Below are 24,743 nucleotides of genomic sequence, written 5' to 3'. Positions count from 1 at the left end.
TAGTGTGTGTGATGTCATATATCATAGATATGATGCAATAAACATAGTGGGTGTGATGTCACATATAGTGGATGAAATCATAGATACAGTGGATGCAATATCACATATAGTTGATGTTTTGTCATCAATACAGTCTGTGTGATGTCATAGATATAATTTGTGTGATATCATAGATTGACTGTTCATGATGTTATATGTAGTGGATAAGGTAGCATGTGTTTGGTATGTGATGTCATATAGAGTGGGAGCGATGTCAAATGTTGTGGGTGTGATGTCACAAATAGAGTGGGTGTGATGTCACAGATAGAGTGGTTGTGTTCATAGATATTGTGGTTTTGAAGTCAAAGACAGACAGGATGTGATGTCAGATATAGTGGGAGTGATGTCACAAGAAGAGTGGGGGTTATGCCTTATACAGTGGATGTGATGGTATATATAGAATATATGATGTCATATAGTGGGTGTGGCATCATAAATACAGTGGGTGTGGTATCATAAATACATTAGGGTGATATCATAAATATACTGGGCTTGATTTCATATGTAGTGGATAGGATATCATATGTTGTATGTGTGATGTCATTTAGAGTCAGTGTGATGTCACATGTAGTGGGTGTCTTGTCATAAACACAGGGGTGTGATGTCATAGGTAGAGTGGAAGAGATATCAGATCCAGTGGATATGATGTCACATACAGTGGGTGTGATGCCATTGATCGAGTGGCTGTGATGTCACAGATAGAGTGGGTGTGATGGCAGATAGAGTGGGTATGATGTCATCAATGCAGTGGGTGTGATGACATAGAGTGTGTGACATCATAGTTATGGTGGGTGCAACATCACAAATATGCTGGGTGTGACGTCCTAATAACAGTGGGTATGACGCCATAGTTACAGTGGTTGTGATCTCATAGACATGGTGGGTGTGATGTCACATATATACACAATGTTATGTCATATACATTGGAATTGATGTCACATAGAGTGGATGGGATGTCATTGATGCAGTGGGTTTGATCATAGATATGGTGGGTGTGATGTCACAGATGGAGTGGATGGGAAATATATAGTGAGTGTGATGTTACAAATGTGTGTGATGTCATACAGTGGACGAGATGTCATAAATACTGTGGTTGTGATGTCATCAGTACAGTGTCTGTGATCGTAGATATGGTGTGCGTGAAGTAGCAGAAAGAGACGATGTGATGTCAAATATAGTGGTTGTGTTGTCCTAAAGATAGTGGGTGTGATGTCATATATAGAGCATATGATGTCATACAAAGAGTGGGTGTGATGACACATACAGTTGATGTGGTGTCAGATATAGTGTGTGTGATGTCAGATATAATGGTTGTGATGTCATAAACAAGTGGGTGTGATGTTACAGATACAGTGGCTGTGATGTCACATGTAGAGTGGATGAGATGTCATATACAATGCATGTGATGTCATTGATAGTGGCCTTTTGTCCTAAATACAGGAGGTGTGATGTCGTCAATACAGCGGTGTGAGAACATAAAAAGTGGATGTGATGCCATATATTGTGCATAAGATATCACCCATACAGTGGGTGTGATATTATCAATACAGTGGGTGTGATGACACAGATCCACTGGATATGACGTCATATATAGTGGACGTGGTATAAATACAGTGAATGTGATGTGATAAATACAGTTGCTTGATGTCATAAACAGTTGATGTGATGCCATGTATAGTGAAAGTGATGTCATAGGTATGCTTAGTGTGATGTCGTATATGCAGTGGGTGTGATGTCATTGATACAGTGCATGTGATGTCACATGTATAGTGGTTGTGATGTCATATACAATGGAAGTGTTGCCACATAGTGGCTATTTTGTCAGAAATATAGTGGGTTAGAGGTGATTAAAACAGTGGGTGTGATATCATAAATACAGAGGGTGTTATATTGTAGTTATCCTGGGCATGGTTTCATACCCTGTGTATATCATATGTTGTGTGTGTGATGACATATAGAATGGTGTCAGATCCAGTGGTATTGTTGTCATAAACACAGTGAGTGTGATGGTATACACAGTGGATATGATGTCATAAATAGAGTGTGTGTGATGTCATAGATACAGTGGCTATGATGTCACATGTATGTTTGATATGATGTCATATACACAGTGTCTAGACTTTCCTGGTGGCTCAGATGATAAAGCGTTTTCCTACAATGCGGGAGACTCGGGTTCAATCCCTGGGTCAGGAAGATCTCCCGGAGGAGGAAATGGCAACCCACTCCAGTATTCTTGCCTGGAAAATCCCAGGGACGGAAGAGCCTGGTAGGATACAGTCCATGGGGTCTCAAAGATTCGGACGTGACTGACCAAATTCACTTTCTTTCATATACAGTGGATGTGATGTCACCTGTGGTGGATGTGATGTCATGAATACAGTGGATTTGATGTCCTAACTACAGTAGTTTGCTGTCCCAAAGTGTGGATGGGGTGTCACATATAGTGCATATGATGCCATACAATAGTGTGTGTGATGTCATATAGCCAGTGGGTGTGACATCGATACAGTTGGTGTGATGACACAGGTACAGTGAATGTGATGTCATACATAGTGGGTGTGATGTCATAAAGACTGTGTTTTGATGTTGTCCAGATTGAATGTGATGTCATGTATAGTGCATGTGGTGTCATGCATACACCAGACTGATGTCATATATAGAGTGGGTTTGACCTCATCAACAGAATGGGTATGGTGACAAAGTTACAATGGATTGGTTTCAGATACAGTGGGTGAGATGTCACACATAGTGGCTGTGTTGTCATACTCACAGTGTGTGAGACGGCACATATAGTGGACATCATGTCCTAAACATAGTGGTTGTGAAGTCATAGATGCAGTGGCTGTGATGTGACATGTATAGTGGGTGTCATATCATACAATGGACTTGATGTCATATATTGAGGGTGTGATGTCATGAATACAGTGGATGCGATAGAATGGTTGTTGCTGAACCACGAAAAGATGCCGGGATTCTAAGCCTCCAGAGATGAGGCTTGATCGCTCAGAGTTTTTGTGTAATAAAGTTTTATTAAAGTATAAAGGAGATAGAGAAAGCTTCTGATATAGGCATCAGAAGGGGGCAGAAAGAGTACCCCCTTGCTACTGTTAGCAACGAATTTATCTACTCTCAAATTAGTTATTAAAATGAATCAAAAGAATGTCTGGAGGTTTTAAAGACCTCACTAGACCTACCCCCATAATTACTATTTGAAGATAACAGGATTAGTCAGAAGGTTTTTTCCAGAGACTGTCCTTCAAGCAGCATACATTATTGTTATATAATTCTAAGGAATGTAGGGGGAAAGAGGGGAAAATAAAAAAGTTCTGTCCTTTCTTCCTCCTTGAGAATTCCAGACCTCTCTCTCCTTGGCTCTCCTTGGGGACCCCTGGACTTCTTATCAATCTGCGTAGGAATCGACTCTCTCATGATGTCACAAATACAGTGGTGTGATATCATAGAGAATGAATATGATACCATATATAGTGCATATGTTGTCATACATATAGTGGGTGTGATATCAATACAGTGGGTGTGATGACACAGATACAGAGGATGTGATATCAGATATAGTAGGTGTGTTGTCAGATATAGCTTTGTTCTCATACACAGAGTGTGTGTGGTGTCATATCTAGAGGATATGATGTGATAATCATGGGAGTGATGTCAGAGTTACAGTGGCTGTCACATATATAGTCGATGTGATGTCATAATCAGTGGAAGTGATATCATATCCAAGGGTGTGATGTCATGAATAGAGTGGTGTGATGTCATTTATACAGTGGGTGTGATGACACAGATACAGTCGATATGATGTCAGATATAGTGGATGTGATGTCAGATATAGTGGCTGTGTTGTCATACAAACATTGTGTGTGATGTCCGATATAATGAATATGATGTCCTAAAATATTTGCTGTGATGACACACATATAATGGCTGTGATTCCCAGGTATAGTGGATCTGATGTCATGAATAGCGTGGATGTGAAGTCAGGAATAGCGTGAATATGAAGTCATAAACACAGGAATGATTTCATAAAGAATGGATGTTATGTCATATATACTGCATGTGATGTCATATATATGTGTCTGTGATGTCATATCTACAGTGGGTATGATATCATCGATTCAGTGGGTGTGATGACAGAGATACAGTAGATGTGATGTTAGATAAAGAGGTTCTGTTCTCATACACATAGTGTGTGTGATGTCATATATCGTGGATATGATGCCATAAACGTAGTGGGTGTGATGTCACATATAGTGGATGAAATCATAGATACAGTGGATGCAATATCACATATAGTTGATGTTTTGTCATCAATACAGTCTGTGTGATGTCATAGATATAATTTGTGGGCTATCATAGATTGACTGTTCATGATGTTATATGTAGTGGATAAGGTAGCATGTGTTTGGTGTGTGATGTCATATAGAGTGGGAGTGATGTCAAATGTTGTGGGTGTGATGTCACAAATAGAGTGGGTGTGATGTCACAGATAGAGTGGTTGTGTTCATAGATATTGTGGTTTGAAGTCAAAGACAGACAGGTTGTGATGTCAGATATAGTGGGAGTGATGTCACAAGAAGAGTGGGGTTATGACTTATACAGTGGATGTGATGGTATATATAGAATGTATGACGTCATATAGTGGGTGTGGCATCATAAATACAGTGGGTGTGGTATCATAAATACATTAGGGTGATATCATCAATACACTGGGCTTGATTTCATATGTAGTGGATAGGATATCATATGTAGTATGTGTGATGTCATTTAGAGTCAGTGTGATGTCACATGTAGTGGGTGTCTTGTCATAAACACAGGGGTGTGATGTCATAGGTAGAGTGGAAGAGATATCAGATCCAGTGGATATGATGTCACATACAGTGGGTGTGATGCCATTGATCGAGTGGCTGTGATGTCACAGATAGAGTGGGTGTGATGGCAGATAGAGTGGGTATGATGTCATCAATGCAGTGGGTGTGATGACATAGAGTGTGTGACATCATAGTGTTGGTGGGTGCAACATCACAAATATGCTGGGTGTGACGTCCTAATAACAGTGGGTATGACGCCATAGTTACAGTGGTTGTGATCTCATAGACATGGTGGGTGTGATGTCACATATATACACAATGTTATGTCATATACATTGGAATTGATGTCACATATAGTGGATGGGATGTCATTGATGCAGTGGGTTTGATCATAGATATGGTGGGTGTGATGTCACAGATGGAGTGGATGCGAAATATATAGTGAGTGTGATGTTACAAATGTGTGTGATGTCATACAGTGGACGAGATATCATAAATACTGTGGTTGTGATGTCATCAGTACAGTGTCTGTGATCGTAGATATGGTGTGTGTGAAGTAGCAGATAGAGTGGATGTGATGTCAAATATAGTGGTTGTGTTGTCATAAAGATAGTGGTTGTGATGTCATATATAGAGCATATGATGTCATACAAAGAGTGGGTGTGATGACACATACAGTTGATGTGGTGTCAGATATAGTGTGTATGATGTCAGATATAATGGTTGTGATGTCATAAACACAGTGGGTGTGATGGTATATACAGTGGATATGATGTCATAAATATAGTGTGTGTGATGTCATAGATACAGTTGCTATGATGTCACATGTATGTTTGATATGATGTCATATACACAGTGTCTAGACTTTCCTGGTGGCTCAGTTGAGAAAGCGTTTGCCTACAATGCGGGAGACTCGGATTCAATCCCTGGGTCAGGAAAATTTCCCGGAGGAGGAAATGGCAACCCACTCCAGTATTCTTGCCTGGAAAATCCCACAGACGGAAGAGCCTGGTAGGATACAGTCCATGGGGTCTCAAAGATTTGGACGTGACTGACCAAATTCACTTTCGTTCATATACAGTGGATGTGATGTCACCTGTAGTGGATGTGATGTCATGAATACAGTGGATTTGATGTCCTAACTACAGTAGTTTGCTGTCACAAAGAGTGGATGGGATGTCATATATAGTGCATATGATGCCATACAATAGTGGGTGTGATGTCAACCATCCAGTGGGTGTGACATCGATACAGTTGGCGTGATGACACAGGTACAGTGGATGTGATATCATATATAGTGGGTGTGATGTCATAAATACTGTGTTTGATGTTGTCAAGATTGAATGTGATGTCATGTATAGTGCATGTGGTGTCATGCATACACCAGACTGATGTCATATATAGAGTGGGTTTGATGTCATCAACAGAATGGGTATGATGAGAAAGATACAATGGATTGGTGTCAGATACAGTGGGTGAGATGTCACACATAGTGGCTGTGTTGTCATACTCACAGTGTGTGAGACGGCACATATAGTGGACATCATGTCCTAAACATAGTGGTTGTGAAGTCATAGATGCAGTGGCTGTGATGTGACATGTATAGTGGGTAAGATATCATACAATCGACTTGATGTCATATATTGAGGGTGTGATGTCATGAATAAAGTGGATGCGATAGAATGGTTGTTGCTGAACCACAAAAAGATGCCGGGATTCTAAGCCTCCAGAGATGAGGCTTGATCGATCAGAGGTTTTGTGTAATAAAGTTTTACTAAAGTATAGAGGTGATAGAGAAAGCTTCTGATATAGGCATCAGAAGGGGGCAGAAAGAGTACCCCCTTGCTACTGTTAGCAACGAAGTTATCTACTCTCAAATTAGTTATTAAAATGAATCAAAAGAATGTCTGGAGGTTTTAAAGACCTCACTAGACCTACCCCCATAATTAACATTTGAAGATAACAGGATTAGTCAGAAGTTTTTTTCCAGAGACTGTCCTCAAGCAGCATACATTATTGTTATATCATCCTAAGGAATGTAGAGGGAAAGAGGGGGAAAAAATCAAGAATGGTCTGTCCTTTCTTCCTCCTTGAGAATTCCAGACCTCTCTCTCCTTGGCTCTCCTTGCGGACCCCTGGACTTCTTATCAGTCTGCCTAGGAATCGACTCTCTCATGATGTCACAAATACAGTGGTGTGATATCATAGAGAATGAAGATGATACCATATATAGCGCATATGTTGTCATACATATAGTGGGTGTGATATCAATACAGTGGGTGTGATGACACAGATACAGAGGATGTGATATCAGATATAGTAGGTGTGATGTCAGATATAGTTGTGTTCTCATACACAGAGTGTGTGTGGTGTCATATATAGAGGATATGATGTGATAATCATGGAAGTGATGTCACAGTTACAGTGGCTGTCACATAGATAGTCGATGTGATGTCATAATCAGTGGAAGTGATATCATATACAAGGGTGTGATGTCATGAATAGAGTGGTGTGATGTCATTTATACAGTGGGTGTGATGACACAGATACAGTCGATAGGATGTCAGATATAGTGGATGTGATGTCAGATATAGTGGCTGTGCTGTCATACCCACATTGTGTGTGATGTCAGATATAATGAATATGATGTCCTAAAATAGTTGTTGTGATGACACACATATAATGGCTGTTATTCCCAGGTATAGTGGATCTGATGTCATGAATAGCGTGGATGTGAAGTCATGAATAGCGTGCATATGAATTCATAAACACAGGAATGATTTCATAAAGAATGGATGTTATGTCATATATACTGCATGTGATGTCATATATATGTGGCTGTGATGTCATATGTAGAGTGGGTATGATATCACCGATTCAGTGGGTGTGATGACAGAGATACAGTAGATGTGATGTTAGATAAAGAGGTTCTGTTCTCATACACATAGTGTGTGTGATGTCATATATCGTGGATATGATGCCATAAACATAGTGGGTTTGATGTCACATATAGTGGATGAAATCATAGATACAGTGGAGGCAATATCACATATAGTTGATGTTTTATCATCAATACAGTCTGTGTGATGTCATAGATATAATTTGTGGGCTATCATAGATTGACTGTTCATGATGTTATATGTATTGGATAAGGTAGCATGTGTTTGGTGTGTGATGTCATATAGAGTGGAAGCGATGTCAAATGTTGTGGGTGTGATGTCACAAATAGAGTGGGTGTGATGTCACAGATATAGAGGTTGTGTTCATAGATATTGTGGTTTTGAAGCCAAAGACAGACAGGATGTGATGTCAGATACAGTGGGAGTGATGTCACAAGAAGAGTGGGGGTTATGCCTTATACAGTGGATGTGATGGTATATATAGAATATATGATGTCCTATAGTGGGTGTGACATCATAAATACAGTGGGTGTGGTATCATAAATACATTAGGGTGATATAAATATACTGGGCTTGGTTTCATAGGTAGTGGATAGGATATCATATGTTGTATGTGTGATGTCATTTAGAGTCAGTGTGATGTCACATGTAGTGGGTGTCTTGTCATAAACACAGGGGTGTGATGTCATAGGTAGAGTGGAAGAGATATCAGATCCAGTGGATATGATGTCACATACAGTGGGTGTGATGCCATTGATCGAGTGGCTGTGATGTCACAGATAGAGTGGGTGTGATGGCAGATAGAGTGGGTATGATGTCATCAATGCAGTGGGTGTGATGACATAGAGTGTGTGACATCATAGTGTTGGTGGGTGCAACATCACAAATATGCTGGGTGTGACGTCCTAATAACAGTGGGTATGACGCCATAGTTACAGTGGTTGTGATCTCATAGACATGGTGGGTGTGATGTCACATATATACACAATGTTATGTCATATACATTGGAATTGATGTCACATATAGTGGATGGGATGTCATTGATGCAGTGGGTTTGATCATAGATATGGTGGGTGTCATGTCACAGATGGAGTGGATGGGAAATATATAGTGAGTGTGATGTTATAAATGTGTGTGATGTCATACAGTGGACGAGATGTCATAAATACTGTGGTTGTGATGTCATCAGTAGAGTGTCTGTGATCATAGGTATGGTGTGCGTGAAGTAGCAGATAGAGTGGATGTGATGTCAAATATAGTGGTTGTGTTTTCATAAACATAGTGGGTGTGATGTCATATATAGAGCATATGATGTCATACAAAGAGTGGGTGTGATGACACATACAGTTGATGTGGTGTCAGATATAGTGTGTGTGATGTCAGATATAATGGTTGTGATGTCATAAACACAGTGGGTGTGATGTTACAGATACAGTGGCTGTGATGTCACATGTAGAGTGGATGTGATGTCATATACAATGCATGTGATGTCATTTATAGTGGCCTTTTGTCCTAAATACAGGAGGTGTGATGTCATCAATACAGCGGTGTGAGAACATAAAAAGTGGATGTGATGCCATATATAGTGCATAAGATGTCACCCATACAGTGGGTGTGACATTATCAATACAGTGGGTGTGATGACACAGATCCACTGGATATGACATCATATATAGTGGATGTGGTATAAATACAGTGAATGTGATGTGATAAATACAGTTGCTTGATGTCATAAACAGTTGATGTGATGCCATGTATAGTGAAAGTGATGTCACAGGTATGCTTAGTGTGATGTCATATATGCAGTGGGTGTGATGTCATTGATACAGTGCATGTGATGTCACATGTATAGTGGATGTGATGTCATATATAGTGGGTGTGATGTCATAAATACTGTGTTTTGATGTTGTCAAGATTGAATGTGATGTCATGTATAGTGCATGTGGTGTCATGCATACACCACACTGATGTCATATATAGAGTGGTTTTGACATCACCAACAGAATGGGTATGATGACAAAGTTACAATGCATTGGTTTCAGATACAGTGGGTGAGATGTCACACATAGTGGCTGTGTTGTCATACTCACATTGTGTGAGACGGCACATATAGTGGACATCATGTCCTAAACATAGTGGTTGTGAAGTCATAGATGAAGTGGCTGTGATGTGACATGTATAGTGGGTGTGATATCATACAATGGACTTGATGTCATATATTGAGGGTGTGATGTCATGAATACAGTGGATGCGATAGAATGGTTGTTGCTGAACCACGAAAAGATGCCGGGGTTCTAAGCCTCCAGAGATGAGGCTTGATCGCTCAGAGGTTTTGTGTAATAAAGTTTTATTAAAGTATAAAGGAGATAGAGAAAGCTTCTGATATAGGCATCAGAAGGGGGCAGAAAGAGTACCCCCTTGCTACTGTTAGCAGCGAAGTTATCTACTTTCAAATTAGTTATTAAAATGAATCAAAAGAATGTCTGGAGGTTTTAAAGACCTCACTAGACCTACCCCCATAATTAACATTTGAAGATAACAGGATTAGTCAGAAGGTTTTTTCCAGAGACTGTCCTCAAGCAGCATACATTATTGTTATATAATCCTAAGGAATGTAGAGGGAAAGAGGGGGAAAAAAACAAGAAAGGTCTGTCCTTTCTTCCTCCTTGAGAATTCCAGACCTCTCTCTCCTTGGCTCTCCTTGGGGACCCCTGGACTTCTTATCAATCTGCCTAGGAATCGACTCTCTCATGATGTCACAAATGCAGTGGTGTGATATCATAGAGAATGAATATGATACCATATATAGTGCATATGTTGTCATACATATAGTGGGTGTGATATCAATACTGTGGGTGTGATGACACAGATACAGAGGATGTGATATCAGATATAGTAGCTGTGAAGTCAGATATAGTTTTGTTCTCATACACAGAGGATGTGTGGTGTCATATATAGACGATATGATGTGATAATAATGGGAGTGAGGTCACAGTTACAGTGGCTGTCACATATATAGTCGATGTGATGTCATAATCAGTGGAAGTGATATCATATACAAGGGTGTGATGTCATGAATAGAGTGGTGTGATGTCATTTATACAGTGGGTGTGATGACACAGATACAGTCGATATGATGTCAGATATAGTGGGTGAGATGTCACACATAGTGGCTGAGTTGTCATAGACACATTGTGTGTGATGTCAGATATAATGAATATGATGACCTAAAATAGTTGTTGTGATGACACACATATAATGGCTGTGATTCCCAGGTATAGTGGATCTGATGTCATGAATAGCGTGGATGTGAAGTCATGAATAGCGTGGATATGAAGTCATAAACACAGGAATGATTTCATAAAGAATGGATGTTATGTCATATATACTGCATGTGATGTCATATATATGTGGCTGTGATGTCATATGTACAGTGAGTATGATATCATCGATTCAGTGGGTATCATGACAGAGATACAGTAGATGTGATGTTAGATAAAGAGGTTCTGTTCTCATACATATAGTGTGTGTGATGTCATATATAGTGGATATGATGCCATAAACATAGTGGGTTTGATGTCACATATAGTGGATGAAATCATAGATACAGTGGATGCAATATCACATATAGTGGATGTTTTGTCATCAATACAGTCTGTGTGATGTCATAGATATAATTTGTGGGATATCATAGATTGACTGCTCATGATGTTATATGTAGTGGATAAGGTAGCATGTGTTTGGTGTGTGATGTCATATAGAGTGGGAGCAATGTCAAATGTTGTGGGTGTGATGTCACAAATAGAGTGGGTGTGATGTCACAGATATAGTGGTTGTGTTCATAGATATTGTGGTTTTGAAGTCAAAGACAGACAGGATGTGATGTCAGATATAGAGGGAGTGATGTCACAAGAAGAGTGGGTGATATGCCTTATACAGTGGATGTGATGGAATATACAGAATGTATGACGTCATATAGTGGGTGTGGCATCATAAATACAGTGGGTGTGGTATCATAAATACATTAGGGTGATATCATAAATATACTGGGCTTGATTTCATATGTAGTGGATAGGATATCATATGTTGTATCTGTGATGTCACTTAGAGTCAGTGTGATGTCACATGTAGTGGGTGTCTTGTCATAAACACAGTGATGTGATGTCATAGGTAGAGTGGAAGAGATATCAGATCCAGTGGATATGATGTCACATACATTGGGTGTGATGCCATTGATCGAGTGGCTGTGATGTCACAGATAGAGTGGGTGTGATGGCAGATAGAGTGGGTATGATGTCATCAATGCAGTGGGTGTGATGACATAGAATGTGTGACATCATAGTGTTGGTGGGTGCAACATCACAAATATGCTGGGTGTGACGTCCTAATAACAGTGGGTATGACGCCATAGTTACAGTGGTTGTGATCTCATAGACATGGTGGGTGTGATGTCACATATATACACAATGTTATGTCATATACATTGGAATTGATGTCACATATAGTGGATGGGATGTCATTGATGCAGTGGGTTTGATCATAGATATGGTGGGTGTGATGTCACAGATGGAGTGGATGGGAAATATATAGTGAGTGTGATGTTATAAATGTGTGTGATGTCATACAGTGGACGAGATGTCATAAATACTGTGGTTGTGATGTCATCAGTACATTGTCTGTGATCATAGATATGGTGTGTGTGAAGTAGCAGATAGAGTGGATGTGATGTCAAATATAGTGGTTGTGTTGTCATAAAGATAGTGGTTGTGATGTCATATATAGAGCATATGATGTCATACAAAGAGTGGGTGTGATGACACATACAGTTGATGTGGTGTCAGATATAGTGTGTATGATGTCAGATATAATGGTTGTGATGTCATAAACACAGTGGGTGTGATGGTATATACAGTGGATATGATGTCATAAATATAGTGTGTGTGATGTCATAGATACAGTGGCTATGATGTCACATGTATGTTTGATATGATGTCATATACACAGTGTCTAGACTTTCCTGGTGGCTCAGTTGAGAAAGCGTTTGCCTACAATGCGGGAGACTCGGGTTCAATCTCTGGGTCAGGAAAATTTCCCGGAGGAGGAAATGGCAACCCACTCCAGTATTCTTGCCCGGAAAATCCCACGGACGGAAGAGCCTGGTAGGATACAGTCCATGGGGTCTCAAAGATTCGGACGTGACTGACCAAATTCACTTTCTTTCATATACAGTGGATGTGATGTCACCTGTAGTGGATGTCATGTCATGAATACAGTGGATTTGATGTCCTAACAACAGTAGTTTGCTGTCACAAAGTGTGGATGGGAAGTCATATATAGTGCATATGATGCCATACAATAGTGGGTGTGATGTCATACATCCAGTGGGTGTGACATCGATACAGTTGGCGTGATGACACAGGTACAGTGGATGTGATATCATATATAGTGGGTGTGATGTCATAAATACTGTGTTTTGATGTTGTCAAGATTGAATGTGATGTCATGTATAGTGCATGTGGTGTCATGCATACACCAGACTGATGTCATATATAGAGTGGGTTTGATGTCATCAACAGAATGGGTATGATGAGAAAGATACAATGGATTGGTGTCAGATACAGTGGGTGAGATGTCACACATAGTGGCTGTGTTGTCATACTCACATTGTGTGAGACGGCACATATAGTGGACATCATGTCCTAAACATAGTGGTTGTGAAGTCATAGATGCAGTGGCTGTGATGTGACATGTATAGTGGGTGTGATATCATACAATGGACTTGATGTCATATATTGAGTGTGTGATGTCATGAATACAGTGGAAGCGATAGAATGGTTGTTGCTGAACCACGAAAAGATGCCGGGATTCTAAGCTTCCAGAGATGAGGCTTGATCGCTCAGAGGTTTTGTGTAATAAAGTTTTATTAAAGTATAAAGGAGATAGAGAAAGCTTCTGATATAGGCATCAGAAGGGGGCAGAAAGAGTACACCCTTGCTACTGTTAGCAACGAAGTTACATACTCTCAAGTTAGTTATTAAAATGAATCAAAAGAATGTCTGGAGGTTTTAAAGACCTCACTAGACCTACCCCCATAATTACCATTTGAAGATAACAGGATTAGTCAGAAAGTTTTTTCCAGAGACTGTCCTCAAGCAGCATACATTATTGTTATATCATCCTAAGGAATGTAGAGGGAAAGAGTGGGGAAAAAACAAGAAAGGTCTGCCCTTTCTTCCTCCTTGAGAATTCCAGACCTCTCTCTCCTTGGCTCTCCTTGGGGACCCCTGGACTTCTTATCAATCTGCCTAGGAATCGACTCTCTCATGATGTCACAAATACAGTGGTGTGATATCATAGAGAATGAATATGATACCATATATAGTGCATATGTTGTCATACATATAGTGGGTGTGATATCAATACAGTGGGTGTGATGACACAGATACAGTGAATGTGATGTCATATATTGTGGCTGTGATGTCTACAAGTACTGTTGGTGCACTCACATAAGCATCTGGGAGGTAGGATGTTAGATAACAAATAGGACAATTAAAGAGCACCCCTCCCTCATGTCTGAACTGACTGCCTGAGAGCCATGTCCACCTGGTTCACCAAGGCCTTAGCAGTAGTAACTACCCACAAACTGGAAGCAGTACATATTGTGATCAATGTAATACTGGTCACAGGCTTAAGCATAGGTCTACAACTTTGTAACCAGGGTAATCCTCTCAGTTCTCTTCTACTCACTTTATACCACTGAAAAAGGAAAGGCGCCACTGCTCTGCAGCTTGGACCACCCAACCAGTCCATCTCTCTTCTCCACCTCTTGATGAAGTCGCTCCCTCTGCATGGAGCCCCGGCACCCAAAGCAGGCATGTCCGCCCAGGGACCCTTGAGGTTGAAGGTTCCTGCTGTCCTCCCTTTGTGTCCACGGGTCCTGGCCATAGCCAGCTCTGAAGACCTGCGTCCTGTGTCCAGAGACCACCAGAGCAGCTCGCCAAACAGCCCCTTTGGATCTTTGTGGGCACCCAGCTCCCTTCCTCTCTCCCGCCTCCACCTGCACTATGGTGATGGTACACTGGGGTTCATGGGGCCTGTGTCAGCTGGAGGCCGGTGGGACCACCCAGCTCCTCCAGGCCATCGGGGATTGGGCAGCAAGAGCCCAGGGCACCCAAGATAGGCGGCCAGGCCCAATTGTGGTCCTCGTGTGCCTTCTGGCGGCCATCGTGGGAACTGCCGCTGAGGCTTCTCATGCTCAGGGTAGCCATTTTGAAGTGTGGATGGTGGAATTTCCTGATAAGCACCACAAGGCAAGCTCTTGGCTGCAGGAAATTGCGGCACTCACAAGCGCACAGGCACTGGACGTAAAAGCACAACCTCTCGGGACACACACATGCAGGCACATGCAGGACGGCCTCACACTCGAGAATGTGTCTCCTGGATCAGTAGCGCCTCCACCCTGGTGAATGCACTGTTCAACGAGGTCTCTGGGGGAGCTGCGGACCCAGAATTAGCCTCTGGGCAGGAAGGGGCCATCTCCGGGCCCCTGTCTGCAGCCACCTTCTCACAGCCCCACACCCTGCCTCCTGCCTGCTCCCAGAACACAGGACTAGTGTGAAGAGGAGGACAGGGAGAGGGGTGCCCGTGACTCTCAGCAGGCCACCCTGCCCTGGACTCAAGGTGGAGGACAGGGCTGCCAGCCTTTCCCCGCCTCTGAGGATAGGGGGCTGTGGAACTCTTGCTGGCCCACCCTCCTTTCCTTGGACATCACACCACCGCCCCCACCACCCCTGGGTGCCCAGACCTGGGCTGGCTGCCATTGGCCAGCAGGGGTAGACTGATCTCTGGAAGGTGGGCAAACACCCGAGCCCTGAAATCCTGCACCACAATCCTGACAGCGGCCTTTGACCTCATGACACGACCTTTCTGTGGCTGGCTGGTCCTTGGGATGGCACACATGATCTCTGAACCATCTGGGTGCCTGGAGCCTCCATAGAGCTGCCAGGGATCCTGGAGCCTGGTGTCCTTCCTGCTAAACCTATTCTTCTGACACATCAAATCCACTTGTTCTGGGGGCTCCCGGAGGTTCCTGGAGGCACCAACCAGCCACAGTCCCTGTCTCCCAGCTCCATCCAGCCCAGGGGGCCACACAGACTGTTCTCAGACCCTGCCAGGACCGCACCACAGCACCGACTCAGGGTACCAGTCCACTGTCACTCCCCTTAACCCCGGAACCCCTCCCCTCCACTGTCCAGAGCAGAGACGAGACTCAGCTCAAACTTTCAGGAAACTTTATTGAAAGGCAATCATATCCACTATATATGACATCAAACCCGCTATGTTAATGACAACACAACCACTATATCTGACATCACACCCACTATATCTGACATCACATCCACTTTATCTGTGTCATCACACCCGCTGTATTGATATCACACCCACTGTATGTATGACATCATACCCACTAGGTGTGTGACATCCTATGCCCTATATAAGACATCAAATCCACTCTTTATGACATCACACCACTCTATTTATGACATCACATCCACTCTATTCATGACATCACAGCCAGTATATATGACATCACAGTCAGTATACTTGTGACATCACAGTCACTGTATCTATGGCATCACACCACTAGGTTTATGACATCGTATCCACTATATATGACATCACACACACTGTGTTTGTGACATCACAACCACTATGTCTGACATCACACCTGCTAATTCTGATATCACATCTACTGTACCTGTGTCATCACACCCACTGTATCAATATTATCTCACTCACTGTATGTATGACATCACACCCAGTATATGTATGACAATATGTGCACTGTATATGACATCACATCCACTTTTTATGACATCAACCACTGTTTCTTGACATCACATACACTGTATTAATGACTTTACACTCACTATATAGGACATCACATACACTATACATGTGATATCACAGCCAATGTATCTGTGTCATCACACCCACTCTATTGATGACATCACACACACTATTTTTGACATCACACTTGGCATATGTATGACGTCGTTTGCACTACACAGGGCATCATATGCACTCTTTATGACATCAAACAGCACTATTTATGACACCACATCCACTGTACTCATGACATCAGACCCACTATATCTGAGATCATATCTACTGTATCTGTGTCATCACACCCACAGTATTGATGATATCACACCCACTGTATGTATGACAGCACACCAACTATATGTATGACATCATATGCACTACACATGCCAGCGCATCCACTCTGTATGACATCACACCACTGTATTTATGACATCACGTCCAGTACACATGTGACTTCACAGCCACTGTATCTGTGTCATCACACCCACTTTATCGATGATATCACACACACTGTATATATGACGTCACACTCGCTATATTAATGGCAACACATCCAATATATCTGACTTCACACCCACTATATCAACATCTCATCCACTGTATCTGTGTCATCACACCCATTGTATCGATGATAACTCACTCACTATTTATAATATCACATCCACTATATGTATGACTTCATATGCACTACATGTGACATCACATCCACTCTTTATGACATCAAATCCACTATATCTGACATCACATCCACTATATCTGACCTCACGTCCACCGTATCTGTGTCATCACACCCACTCTATCGATGATATCACAGCCACTATATGTATATCACATCCAGTATACATGTAACATCATATCACTATATTTATGACATCATATCCACTACGTATGACATCACAACACTGTGTGTTGATGACACCACACTTGGCATATGTACCAAACCACAGTATTTATGATGTCACATCCACTTCAGGCATGACATCACACCCACTGTATCAGACATCACACCCACTGTATCTTTGTCATCACAACCTCTCCACTGATATCACACCCACTTTTGTATGACATCACACCCACTATATGTGTGACATATTATGCACTATATATAACATCACATCCACTCCTTATGTCATCACACTACTGTACTTATGACATCACAACCTCTATATATGAAACCACATCCAGTATGTAGGGCAACATATACACTATATATGTGACATCACAGCCACTAATCTGTGTCATCACACCCACTGTATTGACAACATCACACTCACTCTTTGTATGACATCACACTCAGCATATGTACGACATCTTTTGCACTATATAAGACATCACATCCTCACTTTATGACATCAAACCACCATTTTTATGACATCACACCCACTATATTTGACATCATATCCACTGTATCTGTGTCATCACATTCACTGTATCGATGACATTACAACAAGTATGTAAGTCATCACACTTGGCATATGTATGACATCATACACACTCTACATGACATCACATTCACACTTTATGACATCAATCCTCAGTATTTATGACATCACAGCCACTGTATTCATGACATCAGATCTCCTATATATGACATCACATCCACAGTTTTTTTTTTTACATCCACAATTTATGACATCTCATCCCCTATACCTGTGACATCACAGCCACTATATCTGTAACATCACATACACTATGTTTGTGAATTCATATCCACTATATTTGACATCAAATGCACTGTGTTAAGACAATACAACCACTATATCTGACATCACACCCTCTATATCTGTATCTGTGTGATCACACCCACTGTATCAATGATATAACACACACAGTGTGTATGACATCACACATAATATATGTATGGCACAATATGCACTATATATGACATCACATCCACGCTTTATGACATCACAACACTCTATTCATGACATCAAAGCTACTATATCTCACATCACACCCAGTATATCTGACAGCACATCCACTGTATCTGTCATCACACCCAGATTATTGATCATATAACCCCCATTGTATGTATGATATCACAGCCACAATATGTATGACATCATATGAACTACATATGACACCACATCCACTCTTTATGATATCACACCACTCTATGACATCACACCCACTGTATTCACGTCATCACACACAGTATATCTGACATCGATCCACTGTAGCTGTGTCATTACTTACAGTGTATTGATTATACCACACCTACTATATGTGTGACATCAAACCTACTATATGTATGACATCATATGAATTCTATATGACATCACACCCACTCTTTATGACATCACAAGACTGTATTTATGACATCACGTCCGCTCTATTCATGACATCACACCCACTGTATTTGACATCACATCCACTGTATATGACATCACATAAACTATACTTGTGACATCACAGCCACTGTATCTATGACAGGACACCTACTATGTTTATGACATCATATTCAGTATATATGACATCTCAAATGGTGTATGAATGACAACACAACCACTGTATCTGACATCACACCCACTGTATCTGTGTAATCACACCCACTTGATTAATGATATCACACCCTATGTATGTATGTATGAAATCACACCCACTGCATGTATGACACCATAGGCACTGTATATGACATCACATCCACTCTTGATGACATCATACCATTGTTTGTATGTCATGACACCCACTATGTTTATGACATCATATCCACTATATATGATGTCACACACAGTGTGTGTATGACAACACAAGCTCTATATCTGACTTGAAACCCTTTATATCTGCTGTCACATCCACTGTATATGTCATCACACCCACTGTGTTGAAGACATCACACCAATTATGTAAGACATCACAGTTGGCATATGTATGCCATCATATGCACTATACATGACATCATATCCACACTTTATGACAATCCTTAGTATTTATGACATCACATGCACTGTATTCATGACATCACACACACTATATATGACATATCATCTACTGTGTATGATATCACATTCACTATATGTGTGACATCGCACAATGACTGTATCTATGACATCACACACTCTATGTTTATGACATATCCACTTTATATGGCATCACACAGTGTTATGACAACACAACCATTGTGTAATATCACAGCCACTATGTCTGACATCACATCCACTGTATCTGTGTCATCACACCCAATGTGTCAATTTTATCAAACCCAGTGTATGTATGACATCACAGCCCCAAATGTATGACATCATATGCACTACATATGATATCACATCCTCTATTTATGATATCACACCAGTCTATGATATCAAAACCACTATATCTCACATATTACCCACTATATCTGACATTGCCTCCACTGAATCTGTCTCATCACACCCACTGTATTGATGACATCACACCAAGTATGTAAGACATCAACTGTGTATGTATGACATCATATGCACTATAAAAGACATCACATCCACCCTTTATGGCATCATTCCTCAGTATTTATGACATCACAGCCACTGTATATGACATCATATCCACTGTATCTGTGTCATCACTCCCACTCTATTAATAATATCACACCCTCTGTATATGTGACATCACACTGTGCATATATATTTAAGCATATGAACTTTACAAGCATCACATCCAGTTTTTATGGCATCAAACCACAATAATTATGACATGGCATCCACTCTATTCATGACATTGTACTCACTCTATATAACATCGCATCCACTGTATCTTTGTCATCACACTCACTGCATTGATGATATCACAATGATTGTATGTATGACATCACACCCAGTATATGTATGAGATGTTGCTGGTCGTAAAGACCTTCTGAACGACCTGGGGTACTCACAGCATTTGGCCTCGTTCCTGTACCTGAAATCATAGAGGAAGGGGATGATTGGTGAGGTGAGGTTATTGTACCAAGCCCTCATAATCCCTTCTCTGTGAGTGGGCCACAGGGGTCACTCACAGAGGTAGTTGTCATCCTGGGGCTCGCTGACCTCTTGGTACACATGGCCCTTTTTTGTAGACTGTACCTCTTTACTCCAGTCTCCTTTCTTCTGAGTTCTACAATGGAGAACAGAAGCAAAGCAAGGCTGGTGGGGTCTGGAGAGTTAGTACTTGTTTTATCAGAAAGTGTGAGATCTCGTACTTGTCCATCTATACACTGTTAAAACTTTTTTCACATTTATTTTTCAAACTTTTACTTTTGTATTTTTATGTTTTAGTTTTACCTTATTTATCTATTGGCCACACTGCATGGCTTGTGGGATCTTAGTTTCCTGACCAGGGATGGAACCCACACCTCCTGCAGTGGAAGCATGGAGCCTTAACCACTTACCCACCAGGAAGTCCCTTCTTTATACTTTGTTCTGTCTTTAACTACTGGTTCAGGAGACTGAGGCTCCACACTGACCACAGCTGCCCAGTTCAGTGTTAGCTTCCTGCACTTCCTGTTAGTAGGTTTAATTCCCCAACCTTCTTACTTAGAAAATAGTTCACTGAAACATCTACTCAGAAAATAAACGTTAAGGGCACATGACACGTGAGGGATTAAGCAGACGTCTGGACATAAACACTAACACACTATGGTCCCTATTATCACAACTGGATTTATTGAACTACTTGTAGGTGTCAGCACTTTTGCATTTAATATAATGCTTTCAAACACTGTATGAGCTATGTATTCTTATCTTCATTTTACAGAGAAGCAGTCAGGACTGCAGAAAATGTATAAGATTTTCCCAAGGCCCCAGTGCTAACTTCACGTCTCAGATCAGTCCAGCTTAAAGCCACGCCTACCCAAAGTCCATGCCACACACCTAGGCCATACTTATTAGCTTTTCTACAGGGATTAGAGGAACTAATTAGAGGAACTTCCCAAATTTTCTCTTACCGACTTTTTGTCTGGGGTGCTGTCCAGGGGTCCTTGCTTCTCTGGGAGGGGGTACTGGTTTCTGAGCCTGCTTGGAGCTACTCGTCTTCAGCAATTTTGCTGCTCCCAGCAATTCTTTCAAACTAGAAACCTTATTTAATGGTCCTCTGGACATTGCCTTCTGTGTGAGTAAAAGACAACATGCATTTCTTTAGTTCTTTAGGCCTGTATGAAGTGTTTTCACATGCATGACTTTAGTTAATACTTTGAAAATTCTTGGAAATAGCTGGTGGAGGGTGTGGTCTGAAGACTAGAGTGTAAAACAAGGACCTAAGTGGGTAGTGAATCAAAACAAGAATTCATATCTTAAGGTTCTTTCCCTTCAACTTTCTGCATAAAAGTGAGAGCAAGGCAGGGAGAATAGCTGGAGGTAAGGGTTTATAGAGAAATCTGGTGGATTTTCTATTAATTATTGGAGCTTTGATGGAACAGGAACTATGGATAATTACAGAGGGGACAAAACACATCTGGAAAATAAGGTGACAAAGCAGTGAGATTGAGAAGAGAAAAGACAATCAGCAGAAACTCATTTAGACAATAAAGAAAAGGAGCTAAAGGTTGCAGGTTGCCATGTCCTCTTAGAGACAATGTTCGGAATTAAAGTAGCTGGCCTCATCAAATCTGCTTGAACAAGGCTTTACGACTAGTTGGTTCTCCTCAGTTTTCTGATCCATAAGTTGGTATATATTCTAATTCTTAATGTTATAGTGAACATGAAATGTAATAACATTCAACAAATCGTTGTGTGAGCTATTTAATACAGTGTGAATTTGAGCCTACGCCCTTCCCATCAATATTTCCCCTCAACTGCCTCTATATGTGAATATATACTAAATATAAATATATACTAAAATAAAAACATATATATTATATATTAATAAATGTAATTAACAATATAATTTAATAATTAGTGGTTATTAATTATAATTTATTGTATTTATTAATTAATATTAATTAAGTATACTTATAATTAAGCATATTATATTATAGTGTATAATTATTTTTAATTATAGTCACATTATTTTAAAGTTAATATTAATTGTTAATTGTAATAATTAACCATTATAATTTAAATAATTAATTTATAATAATTTAATAATTAAATATAATTTAATAATTAATTAAATGAATATATACATATATACTAAAACTGTACTAAATACTATCTTCAGCATTCCTTGACCTTCTTATTCCTAGATGAATGTTTAAATGTGGAGTCACTCATTCACAAAACATTTAGGGGGCCCTCAGGGACTTTGAGCTGGACCTGGACTTCTGAGAATTAATGGATATGGGCTAGCTCTCAAAGCTCACAACACAGGGGCAGGCTAAACAGATGATTCCAAACAGGAGAGTTGTCTAATCAGAGCTCAGAGGAAGGACTTGTTACTTCCTCCTATAAGAATGAGCATTTAAATTCATGTCCAGATGATGAGTTTCTACTCAAAAGCAGGTAACCTATGTGAAGTCCTTCAGTTATTTTCTTATTTGTTGTTTTTAGTCATAAACCTGAGGCTTGTCAGAGCTGCGAGTTGCTTCCTCTTATTGGAGTGGGAGGCTGTGAGGTAGGGATCATGTCACCTTCTTTATCTTGGACCATCCACTCTACAAACTGTCCAGCATGTCCTTAAGCTTCTTCATCTTGGACCGTCCACTTTACAAACGGCCCAACACGTCCTTAAGCTTCCCTTAGTCAGATGTCTTAGCATATCCCTCACTAGCACAGCACAAAAGAACTGAGGTTGAAAACATCTCTCAGATGAATGATATACAGATGTATAAATAAGATATATGAATAAACTTTATAGAACTGTGGAAGTGTCAACCAGTTAGGAGAAGGGGCTTTGGATTAGATTGCACTACCAGTGATACATAATTAAACATTTTTTTACCTCAATTTCATGATCTATAATGGTGATAGCTATATACCTATTTAGAGGTACTGTAGGATTGTTTTAATTTTTAAGTAAGTTTATTCACATAAAATACTTAAAGTCTGAAATATTGTGAAAATAACGTAACAATAGAACAGCCTACTATCGTTGCTGTTCTTACTAACTATAAAGATGGTGATGATATCAGACATTGTGCTCAAGATTCAGGACAGGAAGGCAGCAGTCTCCAGGATCTCTGTGTTTTCTCCTATCCTCACCTGGGACTGGATCCATGAGGAGGATTTTTGTCAACAGGATCTGGGAAATCCTCACCTTCTGGTGTTTGCTGTGCTCCACTCTGAAGGGCATCCAAGAACATTTACCTAAAAAATGATGAGAATCAGTGTTTTGGCTGGACATTCTAATTAAGGGCACAGGATTCTGAGCCAGAGAGTGACAAGGACAAGGATTACCAAAGGAGGAATGGAAAGTGATTTCTGTATCATCAACTCCTATGCTTCCAATGGGAGCATTACATAATTATCTCAAAATTAAAAAAAAAAATGAAACTTCATCTGTGCTCCATCTTATGTCAATAAAGTATCTAACAAATTTACTGGCCTTTCATGACAAAAATACTCAACAAAGTAGAAACAGAAGGAAATGACTGCAATATAATAAAGATCATATATGAAAAGTCTATCTCTAACATCATAGTCATCAGTGAAAAGCTGAAAACTTCTAAGATCAAGAAAAAAAAGGCAAGGATGCCCACTCTCAACACTTCTATTCAACATAATATTAGAAGTCCTAGCCAGGGCATTAGATTAGAAAAGGAAACCAAAGGCTTCCATTTGGAAAGAAAGAAGTAAAATTATGTCTGTTCACAGAGGGCATGATTTTTTTTTTCTTTTTTTTTCTAAAAAATATGGAATGCTTCACGAACTTGCGTGTCATCCTTGCACAGGGGCCATGCTAATCTTCTCTGTATCGTTCCAATTTTAGTATATGTGCTGCCGAAGCGAGCACCAGAGGGCATGATTTTATGTGCAGAAAATCTTTACAATTCCACACACACACACACAAAAAAAAAAACCTGCACAGAAAGTTGCACAATACAAAATCAACATGCAAATATCTTTCCATGCATGAACAATGACCATTCCAAAAAGGAAAATAAGAAAATAATTCTATCTATTTTTTATTTTTTAAAGCTATAGTCAGGAGCTGAGTTTAAATTTTTAAAAAATTATTTTTGTTTATTTATTGGTGCCAGGTCTTTGAT

The 24,743-nt window shown here is 40.3% G+C and overlaps 1 non-coding gene across 1 annotated transcript; it reads right to left on the bottom strand.

Annotated features, from left to right (window-relative positions):
- Positions 1–24,380: 24,380 nt before the first annotated feature.
- LOC122690963 lies at positions 24,381–24,487 on the bottom strand. The gene has a single exon (XR_006340215.1). It is a non-coding gene; the product is annotated as a U6 spliceosomal RNA (small nuclear RNA).
- Between the last annotated feature and the right edge of the window lie 256 nt (positions 24,488–24,743).

The sequence above is a fragment of the Cervus elaphus genome, chromosome X (assembly GCF_910594005.1).
Source record: "Cervus elaphus chromosome X, mCerEla1.1, whole genome shotgun sequence".
Lineage (NCBI taxonomy): Eukaryota > Metazoa > Chordata > Mammalia > Artiodactyla > Cervidae > Cervus > Cervus elaphus.
This window is presented reverse-complemented; position numbering and strand designations above follow the sequence as displayed.